The sequence below is a fragment of the Mixophyes fleayi genome, chromosome 6 (assembly GCF_038048845.1).
Source record: "Mixophyes fleayi isolate aMixFle1 chromosome 6, aMixFle1.hap1, whole genome shotgun sequence".
Taxonomy (NCBI): Eukaryota; Metazoa; Chordata; class Amphibia; order Anura; family Limnodynastidae; genus Mixophyes; species Mixophyes fleayi.
Genome location: NC_134407.1, coordinates 52640815 through 52660483, shown reverse-complemented (window position 1 = coordinate 52660483; position 19669 = coordinate 52640815). Strand labels below are relative to the sequence as shown.

The following is a 19669-nucleotide window of genomic DNA, read 5'->3' as shown; positions in this document are numbered from 1 at the left end:
CCCCGGTGTCAGGTGACATGTATCAATATAAATGTTATTGTATCAAAACGTATCACAGACTCAGATTGTGTAATGTTGCAGATACAATGTGTCAAATGTTTTGTTGTTTCACGCAAGCGTGAAGTGTCATTCCTTGATGTTATATTGTAACCCTTTGTTTAGTGTATCCAGCCAAATAGCTAATTGAGTCAAGCCATTCCATTGTACAGGGTGATTCAAAAGTCGTAGTACACCCTTTTATTTCAAAAACTCTACAGGAATTGGACCGATTGGCCGATTTCAAGATGGCGCCCATGTTTGGTACATACCGTAAAAGATAGACCACGTCACCCATACCTTACTGGAGTATTCAGGTTTCCCAATTTCCTGTAGAGTTTTTGAAATAAAAGGGTGTACTGCGACTTTTGAATCACCCTGTATAATCAAGGTAATAGAGACAGTATGTCTAAAAGTTAAATTATCCACTGATAGACCCCTGCTAAAAGGGGGAAGATTGAGATATTTGACCCTACTCTGTGTATACAGCCAAGAATATATGGAGAGCAGAATGCCATGGGAGCTAGTCTAGCTTGGAGGATCCTGGTGTACAAGACATCAGCGAAAAGGACTCTGGGCAGGCATTGTATTGCCGCTGGAGAAAACCCTACCAGGACAGGGTCTGTGTGAGCCAGTAACCCAAGCTGAGTGACATAGTAACTCTCTAGCTAAACGGTAGTGGTAATATTGTGGGAGGACAAGACTCTGAAAGAGACTGAGATTATTACTTTGGGGTGCTGACTGCAAGAGGCTGCTGAAAGATATATGCTACTATCATCATCATCTATTTATTTATATAGCGCCAATAATTCCCCAGCGCTGCACAGAGAACTCATTCACATCAGTCCCTGCCCCATTGGAGCTTACAATCTAAATCCCCTAACATACACACAGACCAAGAGAGACTAAGGGCAATTTAATAGCAGCCAAATAACATACCAGTATGTTTTTGGAGTGTGGGAGGAAACCGGAGCACCCGGAGGAAACCCACGCAAGCACTGGGATAACATACTATGTACCCTGTATCTTGTGAACGTCTTGTGGTGTTGTGCTGTCTTAGTAATTTTGGATATACTCTGGTCTACCCGAGTGAGTTGAATCTCACAGAGGGTAACTGATATCCCAGCTAAGGGTGGTATCCTCACAATTATATTAATAACTGCAATTACACTTTGTAAACTGCCACTTCAATTCTGGGATTGTGGACAAAGATTATGTTCAAGCAGGGCCAGGGCAAAAAATAAATTTGCACCCTCCACTTTTATAAATTATTTGTTCATTCAATAATGCTTTTTTTTTTTTAATACAAATCATATAATATACTTTAATAAAGAGAGTAATAAAAATAAATACATTAAACAGCAAACATGAAATGATTGCTTTATGAATAATATAAATGAAGAATATGTGTCTTTTGGAATAAGATTTAAAAGTTTTGAAAATTTTTTGGGTTGTGCCCCCTTCATCACTTGGTGCCCCCCTCTCCTCATCCACATTGCTGCCCCCTTCTCCCCCGCCACACGCTGTCCCCCCTCTACTTTTTCAACCTTGCTGTCCCTTCCGTTATTTACCATTCTATGACCTTCTTCTGTCTTCTTCTCTTCGGTCTTCTGTTCTTGGCTCAGTGTGCTGCTCCTCACTGACACGGTCAGTGAGAAGGAAGTAGAGAGGAGTGGGAGGAGGGCTCCAGCATTTTGTTTCTATTTTTTTTTGTGACGGATGACAAGCGGAGATGGCGCACCTCAGGCTTAGCCTCCCCACTCACACACCTCACCCCACTTACCTCGTTCTGCCGGCCCTGTGTTCAAGCAGTCAGCTCAACCGGAGTGTTACCAAACTGTTATATCAAATTTACAAGAATTATGGGCTCCCAAAGGAAATGCTAGAGAAAAAGGCATTTAGATGCTTGTTCTGGTTTAGGAGAATGCTAAATGCTTACTTTCATTACCATGCCAATTACAGGTCCAATTGCCTGTATCAACTACATTTGAATCACTCATACCCTTTTGCGCTTTACTATTCTTGTACACACTCCAAAGGCTGGACAAGGTTAAAAAGGGTTTAACATATAGTGGGCTGGAGTTCCAATGGTAGCAGGCAACAGCCAGGTAGACAAATCACACTGATGAAGATAATAGCTGGTGCAACTCCCTCCTTATTAACTATCAACCAATCTACATGTTCTATCAATGCCAAGTTATGTGCTAATAACTGCCCAAAGCAAAGGCAACATGCCAAATTTCTGTCACCCCTCCATCCAAATGCATTGATATAAACAAATACATAATTGAATACTGGGTTTATTTACTGCAAAATACATTTATTTAGTGAGAGGACAAGATTCACAGTGATTGTACAGCAATGTGAATTGGACTAGGTAATTTTTGACTGCAACACTGACCACATCTAATAGAGGGCAGCAAGATGTAGTCAGATAAATTGCTTATTCTCTTTTTACCAGGGGCATATCTATAAAATGACTGGGTCCCATATCAAAATTGATATGGGGCCCTCCAATGCCCGAACGTTAAGCCATACCAACCATAATGTCTGCTCCATGACCAGTCCGTATCCAATAAGGCTGAGTATTAACTGCATTAGCTACAGTCTAGTACATTGCTTTCAATTATATATAGCCAATTTATCCTCAATATCCAAGTCATAACTGCCTGGATATATTAATTATGAGGCCATATTAAATTTGTACTTAAGGCACACTTTTTTCTCTGTGTCAGAGCCCTGCTGCTGGGCCTCATAGCAGTTGATGGAGTGCTAAGTCTGTAGTTATCCCCTTGTGTCTTCCCTTAAGACAAGCTGTTAAAAAAAAAACTACTCAATTAAGAAAATAAAATACTCCAACCAACACTTTTTTGACATAACAAAAAATACAAGCGGATTCCACTTACCACATGAGCTCCTGTCCTAATCAGGCTGCCTATTTGTATAACACAATACTCACTTAAGCCCTTGACAATACAGCGCCAGCTACCACATATAGTCTCCGACGATCCCAACCATGCACACCAAACAGAACCACTACCTACAAAAGTGCTCCCACACTGCAAAGCACCACTGGAGGAAATCTCGTTCCTATCTGGATTTCCTCCAATATAAATGAATCCTTTAATCTTACAACAATGCCCTTTCAATTACCAAACAAACATTCTTTAAATCTCTAATATCCACCCGATCTTTTAACCCACATCGCCTCTTTGCCACCTTCAACTCACTTCTCTGCCCACCTATGCACCACCTCCTCTTTCCTTCCTCACAGCTCATGATTCTGCCACCTATTTCAAAGACAAAAATTTACACCATTCTACAGGATATTTCCTCATGTCAAATTCCACTCACCTTTACCTACACTCCCCAATCCACCCTTAATTCATTCTCTCCAGTAACTAAAGATGAAATCTCTGCACTCATCTCATCTTACAACCTGTCCACTCAACCCTATTCCCTCCCAACTTCTCCACTCCCTCTCCTCCACTGCATCCCTGCCTCCATCTCACCTCCTCAACCTGTCTCTCTCCACTGGCACATTTCCATCCTCCTTTAAACATGCGCTCATCTCACCAAGACTAAAGAAATCATCTCTCGACCCATCCTTTCTCTCCAACTACCGCCCTATTTCTCTCCTCCCCTTTGCTTACAAACTATATGAGAGATTAGTGTAAATGCCTGTACCAGTTTCTCTCCCCTCATTCCAATCTTGACTCTCTGCAATCAGGCTTCCACCCCCAACATTCCACTGAAACTGCTGTCACAAAACTGATCTATGATCTACTTACTGCAAAGTCTAAGGGTCATTTTTCCCATACTCTTCCTCCTGGACCACTCTGCTACTTTTGACACTGTTGATCTCCCTCTTCTACTACACAGTCTTCACTCCACTGGCCTTTGTGACAGTTTTTTCCTTGTTCATGTTATACCCATCTAACCGCTCCTTTAGGGTTTCTACCTCTGGCACATCCTCCCCTCCACCTTCACTATCTGTTGGGGCTCCAGAAAGCTCTGTCCCTGGCCCTTTACTTTTTTCATTGTACACTTCTCTTGGGGCACTAATTCACTCATTTGGCCTCCAATACCACCCCTATACTGATGATACCCAAATCTATATATTTTCCCCTGACCTCTCTCCTTTTGTACTATTTCATGTAACCAACTGTCTTTCTGCCATCTCCCCATGAATGTCCCAATGCTACCTGAAGCTTAACATGTCCAAAACAGAGCTTATTATCTTCCCTCTTGGCAGAGTCACCACCTGACCTCAAATCTCCCTCACTGTCAAGAACTCCACAATTTCCTCAGTGTCCCAAGCCCACTGCCTTGGTGTCACACTTGACTTGGCCCTCTGCCTTATTCCTCACATCTAGACTCTCTCCCAGTCCTGTCGACTTCACCTTAAAAACATTGCCAGAATACTCGCTTTTCTTACTCAACATGCTACCAAAACTCTTATCTATGCTCTCATCATCTCCTGTCTTGACTATTGCAACCTCCTGCTATCTGGTATTTTTGACACCCATATATTACACTTCAATCAATCCTAAATGCTGCTGCAAGACTGATCTTCCTCTCTCACCACTCCCCATCTGCTGCACCACTTTTTAAAGCCATACACCGACTCCCCGTGTCCTCCACAATCAAATTCAAATTACTCATCCTTACCTACAAAGCCCTCAACAACACCCCTGCATACATCTCAATTGTCATATCAAAATACTCTCCCTCCCACCCTCTAAGATCTATTGCCTTGGTAACCACCTTTCACTTCTGCCTACAAGACTTCTCCCGTGCTGCTCCCCTCTTATGGAATTCCCTACCATGCTCAGACTTTCCCACAGCCTTCAAACCTTTAGATGCTCTTTGAAAACCCATCTCTTTTTAGAGGTGACCTTATCCCAGTTAACACCATTCACACTAATTCACCCTCACAACTGTCCCAATCTCCACTCTGAGCCACATTTGCTCCCCATTTCAGCTGTGCCCTCTTCCACTTAGAATGTAAGCTCTCTAATGAGCAGAGTCCTTCATACCCTTTGTTTTCATGTCTGCATTTATTTTGTCTACCTTATATGTCCCTGTTCTATATACGTTCTGTTTTCCCTACTGTACTGCGCTGCGGAGCATTGTGGCACCTTACAAATTATGATAATAATAAAAAATTATTATTATTAATTATTATCTCTTCATATTTGAAAATATAGATTTTATAAAAACTTGTACTGGCAATGATCAGCCAGTTTGGTGATAATTTACCATTTTGCTTGACCAATCCACATGTCTTTTGCCAGCTTAATTACTGTACATGTGTCTTGCAGAGACCCAGTATACCAGCAAATAGTGATTCCAAACCATAGAAACATACAGAATAAAGAGACTGACTACACATTTTCAGTTTGAAGCACTGATTACAATACAGTATCCTATATTTTAAAACAGAAATATAAAAATGTGACAGTCTCACATTAAGTAGACCAATTGACTGTTAAGCATCTTGCTAGTGGAAACATTTTTTTCAACCTTAAATGTTGTTATTTCAAGAGCAGTTCTTATTTTCCGAAACTTTAATTTTACTCTTCATTAAAAGGACACTCTTACAAAAATCATCAGCTAGATCATAATATGTTCAACTTTCCAGAGAGCTCAGCGACAGCTCTAATTGGGGAACAAGCATTTCTGCCATATTACAGAATTTGTACACATCCTTTTCTCTATACAATGCCAACGCACTTAGCACATTTTCAGACATATACTGTGTGGAGAGATTTGTTTTATTAAGTGTTACTTTTCACAGATCCTTTTAGCAATTTGTATTTAAAAAGGAGAATTCTGTGCTGCCAAAGTAAATTAAGGATATGTTCTTAACAGGTAGCAACATATTAATGGCAGGGATAAGTTGAATGGAAAAGTAACTATTGGCACGCATAATTAACATTAAATTGAATTTCATGCTATAAAACTTTCAAAACTGTGAGAAACTTCGTTGGGAGAAGATTTTCATAAGAGACAATATTAATATTAAGAAGGGACCAACAAATGAAGATAGAAAAACATGGCTCGCGAGCACACATGGCCCATGCTACATTACAATGAGATCAATTCTATACACACAATATGTATGTTACGCTAGTATGTATAGTTTACATGTTTCCTGACTTAAATAGCTGAACAGGCTGTTTGGGAGAGTACGGGTTTGAGGGGACTGATTGAAGGGAACGAGGAAGAGAGCAGTGTGAAGACCTTATACTCAGGAACAGGAGAGAAAGAACTGAGGGAGGGAAGGCAAGTGGAGAAGGTAGTTGTGGGATGATCTGGCAACATGAGATATTTTGACAGATGGTGTTTATCTTTGATCTATGGCGCATTGCATTGGTGGCTGGACTCAGAGAGGGGCCAACAAACAGGAATCAGAGCACTTGTGGGGCTGACCTCCTTTAGTCAAGGGCCAGCCCTGATAATCCCCATATTGCAGATCACCCACCAGGCAATCTAGGTCCTCTCCCGGGCCTTAGGCTGTCTAATAAGTGATCCAGCCCCATTCCAAATTCTGCACAAAGAAGCAATGCTGTCGCATTTCAGATATACCTGTAAATTAACAGTGAAATTACAGAGAATATTACGCTCATATTTGTAGGACTATTTAAAAAAAAAATGTAAAAGGAAGCACCTTAGTTGAAAAAAACCCAGTCAAAAACGAATAATGTAAACTCTCAAGAGAAAAAAAAATGATTTGTATACATATTTACATATATCAGTACAAATCAACACCACAAATTGATACTAAAGCAGTGAAGATAAACCAATTATTTGTTATGTTTTATAAAACGCTGTCAGCCACCTGGAGTGTACAATGCATTATTTAGGTGGTCTCACAATGTGACCTGTGCAGATGTACTGTACACTTACCTGATTTAATAAATAATGTGTATCCCACTAAAGGCAACATTTGGTTCTGTTCTGAGTACATGAATACAAGACAATAGCTGGCAATAAAATGAACACACACCAAAAAGACTGTCCAGTTTGAGTTGTTGAAAGTTACACAGTTACATTTTAGGGCAAACCAAACAAAATTACTACCAATGTTTAGATATTTCAAATATAATAAACTTTGAACATAATGTAAAACCGCCACAAGCCTGGTGACATGTATAGGAAAATAAAAGATTTTCTGTGTAAAGATTAGACATCTGCATGGTCAGCATTACACAGCCAGGGCCAACAGGTTAACTACAGTATATAAAGTAGACAATGGGTTACACACACCCCCATTATTCTAGATAAATTAATAATATACTGGAAAAAAAACTACAGTCAGGAGTTGGCCTATAATGAGGCAAACTGAGGCACTCATGTCATGCAGCATAAAAATGGAAGATAATGTGTTGTATTCTTGCTGCAAGTCTGTTTTAAATAGTGAATTCCACCTTCCTACTAGATTCAATAAGAATTCACCCATCTGTGATTGTACATTGTAGTAATACAACAGTGTATGTTGATTCCTGAAGAGAAAATACTTGTTCCATTTTAGGAGATATATATTATGATTATTCATTAACATTTATGGGTAAGGTGGGTATTTGCTCAATTCAGGTAATGTTAGGAGATGTTTCTAATAGAGTAACTAATGAATGTAAAGTAGTGGTGAGTGTAATTTAAATAAAAAAAAAACCCATAGGTCTCTTACACATACTTGCCAACTCTCCCGAAATATACGGGAGACTCCCGAAATCTGGGTCAGTCTCCAGACTTCCGGGAGAGAGGGCAATTCTCCTGATTCCCGACCGGCTGTGGAAAAGTAAATGGTGGGGGCAGGGCTTATTGGCAGCATGGGTGAGTCATTGTGGCCTCGTCCCCTGGTTTTATTGGTCGAAAAGGGTGGTGACAGCATTGGGAGCGGGGCTAACGGCGCAATCCTTTAGGCCTCGCACCCACACACACACCTGCCCGGGACAAAAGCTGGCAATGTTGGCAACTATGCTCTTATATTATCAATCTCATTTCATACCACTACAAATTGTCCACAAATTTTTTACAGCTTGCCTTTATAGATTCCTAACTAGGGAATTGCTAGTGTCACATTTTATTGGCCTTTTCTATGTAATTCTTGGTTTGCTTCACCATTTTACAGTCAGTTGCACTGACTATCGATTGTTTGGCACTCCATAAATATAAACGTTATAGGGCCTGATTCATTGCTAAATGCAAAATGAATGTAATGTGCTTTATTTTTTCTTTTCTTTAAACAGCATGTACATTCAGCATACACACGTCCGTATTAAACAACTGAAGATACATCTGTTGATGAATATGGGTCTGCTCTGCTCTAACAGACAATACACTGCAGGATACGTCCAATACATATGTGGAATATAAAGTCACAAAAGATCGCACAGAAAAGAAAAAAAAACAACAAAAAAAAACAAACTATTCAATTAATGTTACCTGTTAATAATGACAAAAAACATTAAAAAATACAAAAAAAAAATTAAATTACAAAATACATTAGGATGTTATGAATATGTACTGTACATAAAATAATTTTTTTACAATTGCACTGATTGCACACATGTTCTAGCTTACAGCATACACAACCGTCCTCACTAGTAATTGGCACTTACACCTGACCTGTAGCTGGTGCAAGTGCAAATCACGTACCTTTGAGATGCCAAAAGCTTGACTCAGACGCTGCTGTGTGCAGTTCAGCTTAGCACACCCAGTAGGGGCTAATGCACATAGATCACCCCACAATATTCACGGGATGATACAAATGTCCTTCTGACAGTGATCGAAAATTAAAGTATTTGAATGGATCAACTAAATGTAGTTTTGCAATATTAGAAAATTTACTACAAATTAATGCGCCAAAGATCTTGACAATGGTAATTATTTAATGCTGCAGGCCCAAATAGGATTATATAATCAATTTCATATCTATAAATTAGGCAACTAATTACATTTGCAAAGACTATTTACAAGATGTAATATATTTTGACATAGAAGAAACACGGCAGAATGTTTGGGGGGGTTCTAACACAAATAAGTCATCACAGGGTTTTATGGGAGTTTGGCACCAAGAGATTACCTGATCAGACCACAGCAATTTAGATTATTCAGTGGTTATTTATAATTAGAGTACATACAAAATTCAGATTGGTCTGTTTACGATTTGGGACATGTTCTAGTTTTACTAATTTGCTACTTTACGCCGCTTTGTTTTGATTACTTTAGCCACCATCCTGCTGGATCCTTTTATTTGCCTGTCTCCACTCTAATCCATCCAGTTCATTGTCAGGCACACTCACTCACCCCCAGGGACAGCCCTTTCTAAAGTCCTATGCAAATCAATATCAGTTTGTCAAGGAGAGCTGAGTGGTTTCAGCCAAGCAGAGCTTTGAAGAGTAGGTCATTTGTGCGCCAAATAAAAAGGAAGGAGTGACATACACATGGGTAATATGGAGATACAGAATGACAGCGAGCCAGGTTTCTAATATTTTAAATACATACCCACATGACAGCATGAAACCATATAGTTCACCATTTGCAACAAGGATTATATTGCTTCCATTCTGTATGCAAAATGTTGGCCACACAAGGAAACCCTGCCTCCAAACCTGAGCGACAGGATCACTGCCCAATTTAACTGCAGGACCAAGCCATTTGTCGCTTGGTGAAGTGAGCAGATCACTTTTGGGCCTATCAAGGCAGCTGGAGCATGAAACGTACAGGTCCATAGTAATTATATTCTGACCAGTCTTATGGGCATGCCCAATAACCATCCAAATGATTAAGTTTAGATATCTGGCATGATGCATGACCTGGGTCCACGCCTGCCACATTCATATCTATAGAACCACTAGAGCACTCTCTAATGTCCCAACTTTTCAACAGTAGTGGAAAGCTCACGTTTTCAGTGAAATGTTTACTTTGTTTATCTTAGCCAATCATCCCCCCTCTAATGTTCTTCAAACACTACACTTTCAATTAATGACCTTTTTCCCCTGTATATTATAAGCTCTTCTCAGGAAGGCCCTCTTCATCCATTTCTTTCAATTATTATTGTTATATAATATGTCCAATTCTGTTAAATTGTATAGTAATGTGTTAATTGCTGGCAATATTGGCACAGGAATCTAAGAAAGTACAAATGAACCAAGGGGAATATTTATCATAGGATGAAAAGTTGTGTTCCCCTGTAATAGGACACCTGTGATAGGGCCCCTGTGATAGGGTATTGCACTAAACATCAAGAGGCCACAGCAAGCATTAGCACTGCTATTATCAGGGATAGCCCCTGCCTGCAGAATGATTCATTTTCGCCAGTGATTATCTTTCCAGCATTGTGAAGTCTCAAGTTCACAACCATTCAGTTGGTACATATATCTCTGCATTACTTGTTCTGTTATCTCAATATGGGTATAACAGTAAGAGAAAAAAAATCTGAAAAATTATGAAAATGCTTTATTCTTTGACTACAGCAATCTTTCAATGGTCATTTTTAAAATACTGTATTTTACATATTTTAGTCCATTTTTTTGCTAAATTGTTTTATAAAATCCTGGACTTTCATTTACACTGTGCACACGTGATCTGACTGGCCAGACCTTACATGCTCATATACCCTCAGGCTGGCCCAGCGAAGCAGTTCCTTACCGTTCCAGGTCAGTACTGCAGGGGCAGCAGAGTACCTCTCCGCTGTCCCATGAATATTTTATGGCTAAATTGTGGCAATGAGATAATTCCTTATCGCCACAATAAGCGCTGATGAAAGAAATGTAAAAAATAAATAAAAAAATCAGCCATATCGCTGCATATTAATAAATTGACCCAAATCTGATATAACTACTCTTACACATTGAAGCCAGGAACATGGCACTCTGCTACATCTCAGATTTGGCATTATAGTGTTAGGAACCCCTCCAGCCGGCACAACACAACCCGGAGTCTACTCTGCCAGTCAGGTGTTCACTGGAGCCCCTGATGTTGGGGACAGACTGGGCTGCAGACTGACAGAGGGTCGTGAAGTGTGTACCGGCTGGGGAGAACCCAGGCAAGAAGAGTCAGGTCCACGCAGAGGTCAAAGGCCGGCAGCAGGTAACAGTAATGATGAACAAGCTGAGGTCAGAGGTCACAGGCAAAGTAGCAGAACGGGTAAACAAGCCAAGGATCAGGGTCACAGGAAACACAAGCGAAGTCCAATACGCAGCCAAGGGTCATACACGGGAAGTCAAACGTAGATACAGGATACAGGAACTGGAACAAACAGGTCAGCAGACTGGAGCACAGAAGCTATAACCGGCAATGAGGCAGCAGACCTCATTGCCTTAAATACCCAGCTGAACCAATCACAGGTTGAACACACTCCTGCAGGTTAATAGAGCAGTCACTAATAGAGCCAATCAGGGCTTGCCCCTGGCCTGCACAGTTGCAGGCTAATGCCTGTAATTGCCTCCTATGATCTGCCCCTATTAATTAGCCCACAGGCTGTAGAATCGCTGCGCCCGGCTTCCTCCTATTGCCGGGACGCAGCTCTGAAGCGTCTGCTGGTTGCCCCGGCAACGGCCGGGTTATGGCCGGAAATGACGTCCCGGTCGCCATGGCGACGGCCAGGACGCGGGTGAGTGAGTCGCGGCGGCTGGGCACTGCCGCGGCTCGTAACAGTACCCCCCCCTTGAGGAGGGGTCGAGGGACCCCGACATCCTGGTTTCCTAGGGAATTTTTTGAAGAACTCCTTCAGTTTCTTTGGGGCATGGAGTTGTCTCCGCGGAACCCAAGATCGCTCTTCTAATCCGCGATTCCTCCATTGTATAAGGAAATGCACCTGTCCTTGAACATTTTTAGAATCAAGGACCTTTTGAATCACGAATTTTTGTGGCCCACTGGAACCTCTCCCAGGCACACTTGAAGACTGGGCTTGACCAGGATAAAGCACTGGCTTCAATAGAGAACAATGAAAGGTGTTTGGAATTCTTAACGAGCCTGGAATTTTTAACCTAAATGCGACGGAGTTCACCTGCTTGATGATAAGAAACGGCCCGATGAACTTAGGGCCCAATTTCTTGCAAGGTTGTCTGAGCCTGATATTTTTTGTAGACAGCCAGACTTTCTGGCCAACCTTAAGGGAGCAGGGGGTACGGTGTCGGTCCGAATTTTTTTTTTTTGCAATAAGTGAGGCTTGTTTTAAATCTTTAAAACAATGTACTTTCTTCCAGACAACTCTGAGATCCCTGGCAGTGGAACGGATCTCCTGGATACCAACGGACTGGAGTGAATACAAAGAGTTAGATCTGGGGTGGAAACCATAATTGCAAAAGAATGGAGAGGTTTTCGTGGATGAGTGACAGGAGTTGTTACAGGCAAATTCTGCCCAGGGCAACAAGGAGGACCAGTTGTCATGGAACTCTGATATGTAGCATCGCAAGAACTTCTCCAAGGACTGGTTAACCCTTTCAGTCTGCCCATTTGACTGAGGGTGGTATGCAGATGATAAACTGACCTTGATTCCCAGGAGGGTACAGAATGATCTCCAGAACTGCGCTATGAACTGGGAACCCCGATCGGAGACGATGTCTGTAGGGAGTCCATGGAGGCGGAAAATGTGTTGAATGAACAAAACTGCCAAATCTCGAGCAGTAGGCAGCCTAGTGAGTGGAATGAAATGTGCCATCTTGCTGAACCGGTCTACCACGACCCAAATGGTATTGTGTCCCGCAGAGGGTGGCAGATCGACTATAAAGTCCATGGACAGATGGGTCCAGGGTTTACCAGGGGCGGCCAACGGAACTAACTGACCTACCGGGCGAGTCCTGGGAACTTTGTTCCTGGCACAAACTTCACAGGACCGGACGTGACTCTTGACGTCAGCAGACAGAGACGGCCACCATACAGTGCGGGAAAGGATTTCCAGTGTTTTGTAGACTCCAGGATGCCCAGCAGTCCGACTGTTGTGTGCCTCAGCAAGGACTGTCTTCCTTAGATGAACTGGGACAAACAAACATCCTGCCGGAGTGTTATCAGGAGCCAACCTCTGGAACCTTTGCAAGGTACAGCTCAAATCTTGAGTTAATCCGGCATGAATCATAGACACAGGAACAATAGGCTCTGAGCAGGTGACCGGAGCATGATGTGCCAGGAAACTTCTAGACAGGGCGTCCGCTTGAATATTTTTGGAACCAGGACGATAGGTGATAATAAAGTTGAACCGAGTGAAGAACAGCGACCACCGAGCCTGTCGGGGGTTCAGACGTTTGGCTGACTGAATATACTGTAAGTTCTTATGATCCGTTATAACGGAGATCTGGTGTGCAGCGCCTTCCAACCAGTGTCGCCATTCCTCAAAGGCCCATTTAATTGCCAGCAATTCTCGGTTTCCCACGTCATAGTTGGTTTCCGCTGATGAGAACTGACGGGAAAAAAAGGCACATGGATGTAAGCGGTGGGTCTGGGGGTCTTTTTGTGACAAGACAGCCCCAGCACCGACGTCAGAAGCATCTACCTCAAGAACAAACGGTACCCTAGGATCCGGATGTCTGAGAACCTGAGCAGACACAAAAGCTTTCTTCAGGGTTTTGAATGCATTTATTGCCTGTTGTGACCAAACAGTTGGATCACCTCCTTTGCGGGTCAAGGTGACAATAGGAGCCACGATATCAGCAAAGCCGCCAATAAACCTCCTGTAGTAATTGGCGAATCCCAGGAATCTCTGGACCGCCTTGAGGTTATTCGGTTGAATCCAATCCAGAATTGCTTGGACCTTGGTTGGGTCCATGGAGAAACCTTCTGAGGAGATTAGATAACCGAGGAAGGATACCTTCTGGACCTCGAACTCGCATTTCTCGAGTTTCGCGTAGAGGTGATGTTCCCGTAATTTCTGTAGGATTTGTCTGACATGACCCTGGTGCGCAGACAACGATTTTGAATATATGAGGATGTCATCAAGGTAAACAACAACAAAGTGTCCCAGGAACTCACGTAACACCTCATTAATCAAATCCTGAAATACGGCAGGAGCATTACTCAGGCCAAACGGCATGACCAGGTATTCGTAATGGCCCGAGAGCGTGTTGAACGCCGTCTTCCACTCATCACCTGCTCTAATACGTATGAGATTATAGGCTCCACGAAGATCAATTTTTGTGAAGATAGTGGCTCCTCTTAATTGATCAAAAAGAACGGAGATGAGGGGAAGGGGGTAGGTGTTCTTAACCGTAATAAGGTTCAGCCCTCGATAGTCGATAGAGGGTCTGAGTCCACCGTCCTTCTTGGGTACAAAGAAACACCCTGCTCCTACTGGGGACTTGGATGGCCTGATGAAGCCCTTCTCCAAGTTTTCGTCAATATACTCCTGCATGGATTTGGTCTCTGGACCGGAGAGAGGATACAAGCGTCCCTTGGGTAATTTAGAGCCCGGAATGAGCTCAATGGCACAGTCGAAATTGCGGTGCGGTGGTAGTGTGTCAGCAGCCTTTTTGGAGAAAACATCCCAGTAGTCATGATACTGAGAAGGGAGCTGCTCCGGAATAGACTGAATAATACGTAGAGGTAGTGTCAAGCAAGACTGTGTACAATGGGGGCTCCACTGGACAATTTCTCCTTTTGCCCAATCCATGACGGGGTTATGGCAGGATAGCCAAGGGTGGCCCAGAATTAAAGGAACCGATGGACATTCGATAAGACGTAAGACTATGGATTCCGAATGGAGAGCGCCAACGTTCAACTGTAGTGGTGGGGTCTCCCAAGTAATCTTGCCTCCTGGCAACGGACTACCATCTAAGCCACATACCGTAATGGCAGACTGGAGTTTAATCCGCGGAATCCCAGCAGAGCGGGCAAACTCGATGTCAAGGAAGTTGCCAGCAGCTCCACTGTCAATGAAGGCTGATAGTTTCGTAGAACGAGCACTGAACGTGAGCTGTGCAGGGACCAATAGTGCATTTTTCTGGGAGACAATTTGTAGACCTAAGTGAACTCTCCCCTCGTTCCTTAGGCATGCTCGTTTCCCGACTTGTTTGGGCAAGAACGGGAGAAGTGGCCTCTTGCGCCACAATATAAACATAAGCCTTGTGACCGTCTCCTGTCTCTCTCCTCAGAGGAAAGACGGTATGCTCCCAATTGCATTGGTTCCTCACCATCCTGGGAGATAGGAACGAAGGCGGATGGAGGTGATGACGTTTCCTTTTCGGTTTTCCGCTCTTTATATCTCCTGTCAATTTTAATGGAGAGGTGCATCAGATCCTCCAGAGAGCTAGGAGACGGGTATTGCACTAGCGAATCTTTAATCTGTTCAGATAGGCCGACACGGAACTGACTACGTAAGGCAGGGTCGTTCCATCCACTGTCAGGTGACCATCTACGGAATTCCGCGCAGTATTCTTCTGCCGACCGTCTGCCTTGTTTCAAGGACCGTAGGTGAGCTTCCGCGGAGGCCACTCGATCCGGGTCATCGTACAGTAAACCCAATGCCTCAAAGAAGGAGTCTACGGACTGCATGGCCGGACTGGTCTGTGGCAAAGAAAACGCCCAAGACTGGGGGTCACCCTGTAGAAGGGAAATAATAATCCCAACTCGTTGCTGCTCTGAACCGGAGGAGCGGGTCTCATCCGAAAATAGAGCTTGCAGCTCTCCCTGAAGTTCCGAAACAAGGTTCTATTTCCGGAGAACCGATCCGGTAAATTCATTTTGGGCTCACAGATGGGATCTGGAGGAGATTGTGAAGCTTTTGTGGCTTCTTCTTGAACAGACATACGCTCAGCCAATCCCTGCATCATCTGATACAAAGACTCAACATGGCCTGCTAGGGTTTATGCCGGAGACGGTGTGGATCCACTTGCATCCATCCTAAACTTGTCTCCGTGAGTGGGCCGGTTATAATGTTAGGAACCCCTCCAGCCGGCACAACACAACCCGGAGTCTACTCTGCCAGTCAGGTGTTCACTGGAGCCCCTGATGGTGGGGATAGACTGGGCTGCAGACTGACAGAGGGTCGTGAAGTGTGTACCGGCTGGGGAGAACCCAGGCAAGAAGAGTCAGGTCCACGCAGAGGTCAAAGGCCGGCAGCAGGTAACAGTAATGATGAACAAGCTGAGGTCAGAGGTCACAGGCAAAGTAGCAGAACGGGTAAACAAGCCAAGGATCAGGGTCACAGGAAACACAAGCGAAGTCCAATACGCAGCCAAGGGTCATACACGGGAAGTCAAACGTAGATACAGGATACAGGAACTGGAACAAGCAGGTCAGCAGACTGGAGCACAGAAGCTATAACCGGCAATGAGGCAGCAGACCTCATTGCCTTAAATACCCAGCTGAACCAATCACAGGTTGAACACACTCCTGCAGGTTAATAGAGCAGTCACTAATAGAGCCAATCAGGGCTTGCCCCTGGCCTGCACAGTTGCAGGCTAATGCCTGTAATTGCCTCCTATGATCTGCCCCTATTAATTAGCCCACAGGCTGTAGAATCGCTGCGCCCGGCTTCCTCCTATTGCCGGGACGCAGCTCTGAAGCGTCTGCTGGTTGCCCCGGCAACGGCCGGGTTATGGCCGGAAATGACGTCCCGGTCGCCATGGCGACGGCCGGGACGCGGGTGAGTGAGTCGCGGCGGCTGGGCACTGCCGCGGCTCGTAACATATAGTAGGTCTTTTCAATAAAGCAATACATTTTTATTCAATTGTATTTAATACTTCAAAGCCAATAACCATATTCCCAGCTATTCTGCATGGAGATAATTCAGGTTGACATAATTTGCTGTAGCATAAAAAGGAAAAAGCTTCCTCCACAATAATTAGAAAAGGTCTTAACCATTTTGCACCTATAACCCATTCCTACATTGATTATGGTTATACTCTACATCAGAGGTGTCCAAACTCAGTCCTCAAGGACTACAAACAGTTTATGTTTTCAGGATGTCTTTACTCATGCACAGGTGAGTTAATCTATTTGAGTCAGTAATTATCACACATGTTTTCTACAGACAGAAATCCAGAAAACATGAACTGTTGGTAGTCCTTGAGGACAGAGTTTGGATATCTCTGGGCGAAACCTCTCTGACTGCTGAGAGAGCAGGCAGTTCTCTACAATGCGTCTTACATTCCCACCTATCTTGTAAGCAGGATTCTTTGTGAACACAGAGTGGGCAAGGGTGTTTTCAGCAGGATCCCCTTGTATTCAGAGCATGAATCGGGATAAGCGTAGCAGTATGGGGCTTCACTGAGCATGTGCAAAGGCTCTGACCCCACCCACTTAAAGTGAATTGCATCATCAAGTTCCTATCCAACTCTATTAGTACCTCACTTTGGGATCTACTGGAGGCAAGGGATGAAAAGTAGCCAAGTATGGTTCATTTACATATCTTATTTGCTTCACAGACAATGAAACAATTTAAGAAATGTTGTTAAACTGCCTCTAATTAATTGGATGCACAGTACGGAGATACAATAAAAAAAAATAAAAAAAATGTTAAACAAATAAAAAAAAACACAACATGTTCTCTAATCAATCAAGTACTATTCATTCTATATGATGTGTCCGAGAATTTAATAAATGACAAACTATTTGCGTGCTTGATTCATATCTGTAGCAGTCATCATACAAAACACATGTAGTACGTGTGAACGGATTAATATGTGTCTCATAGTGGCAAATACCAATTTCTACTTTTATAAAAGGGCGCATTTTAAAAAACCTGCTTCCTTGATTGGATTGTGATATGCGCATTAACTAAAACTTGGGAATGTTCAAGTGTATCTTTAACAATGTGCATGGGAAAGAGCTAGTGTCCCAGCTAAAAATTAACAGCTGAACATGCGAAATACAAAGCAACAAGAGGCCACGTTATCGTAAGGGGTTTCTATTGTCAAATATAGACTTCTACTAAAAGTTGGCCATGTATTTTTTCGGGAATGTCGTTTTTGTTCTGGAGACTGGGGAGAGTATTAATCATCAATATCTTGAGTATTTACAATTAAATCCACTGGCATGAACTTAAAATTCCTTCAGTAATATATTTATATTTTTTCCTAAAAGAAAACTAAACTAATAAACATTCACCCTCCACTACTTTGCCCACGCAACTCCTACTCCATAGTTGTCTACTCTCCCGGAATGTCAGGGAGATTCACAAATTTTTGGTGGCATCCTGCCCAGCTGTACTAGCCCCCCTGCTGAAATAGGCCGAAATTGGTAAAGTTTAGCAAAGGGGCCCCAAGATATCGCTGCTAAAGTTGGCAAGTATGTCCTACTCTATACGCACAGGTCCATTCTATTATCTGTTGTTTCAAACATAAGCATTAGATGGGTCTTTTGGATTTTATCTTTAACAACCAAAGAACTTTTGAAAGTACACTGAGCTTTTTGTTTCCATTGACATGAACACCGTAGGTCAGTGCATGTTTAAGTGTACAATGACAAAATGGCTGGCCTTTTGCTCTCCCCATTGTACTAAGTTCTGGAGAGCACTAAACCAAGGTCAAGTGAAAAACAATTTATATTGAAAGTATGTCTTTGCCACTCACATAATGTGGGAAATTGAAGAAAACTGAAATGAATAATACTAATAGACTTTATAAAAAATGAATGCTAAATATTAAGTAAATAAATAACAATCAGCTCGAGTCTGCTGCTATTAATATGCAAATTCTATTTTTCGGTGGGGGGAGGGACATATACATGATTTCATTGCCAAGTGTGTGAACAGAACAAGCAGCATGGGATAGATATTATTTAATTTGCTGTGACAAAACATTATCTATTACTTTCTATGGGAAAGTACTGTCACTAAAGTCAGTGGAAAAGTATGATCAATAAAGTCCATGGAGCAAGTGTAAGTATAGGATAGAAAATAATTCACATTCAGGTTTGGTTAGTGATTGCATATTTTCAATTACAATTGTGTCTTCTTTAAAGACCATTTTTCTTCTTATAAATGTAATACATTGTCTCGTTTTTTTCCTTTGCCCAATATTTTATTTTATTGTAGAAAACATTTGGAACGTTAAGAGTCCCATTTTTTAAACTACTAAAATTAATAAATATTGCCAAGGTGGATATTTAAAATTTGCATTATTTTTCTTTGTACTCACTCAAACCACACGTGACTGCCTGCCTATAATTTAAGGACATAACAGGCTAAACTGTACAGATCGCTTGGGGTGAGCCAGGGGCTGGCTGGGCAGCGGGGCATCTGCTCACAAGCTGGTCACATAGTGGGCTACCTTGGTCTGGATCATTGCCCCCCCCTGCATTTATTTCTTTTAAAATGGTCCCAATAGGCTGCCGAGCTGACCCAAGGCCCCCGGGCTAAAATTTGACAGTCAGCCCCGGCCAATGACAACACACAAACTGATTAAATCCATTTTGACAGATCACTTTTGATTAGATTTTGATAATCTAGGAGGACTGCTTTTTTGGGTTGAGAACAACCAAATTGGCACACAATATGCACGTGTGTATGGGATGCTTTAATAAAATAACAAAAGCATGACTTTGACAATACAGGAGGCCCACCATTAGACTTCCTTGTAATGGGACATGTACACTAGAGGCCACAAGACGTTCAGCCTCATGATGTTCTATGAATATAAGAAATACTTTTTCAAAGAGTAAATTCTCTTTTTCAATTCACATGACCACG

The 19669-nt window shown here is 42.5% G+C and overlaps 1 protein-coding gene across 1 annotated transcript in view; it reads right to left on the bottom strand.

The window, feature by feature from the left end:
* The window catches only part of TLL2 (tolloid like 2), a 141275-nt gene that overhangs the window by 77329 nt on the left and 44277 nt on the right, over positions 1-19669 (bottom strand). The gene's annotated exons all lie outside the window — the stretch shown is intronic.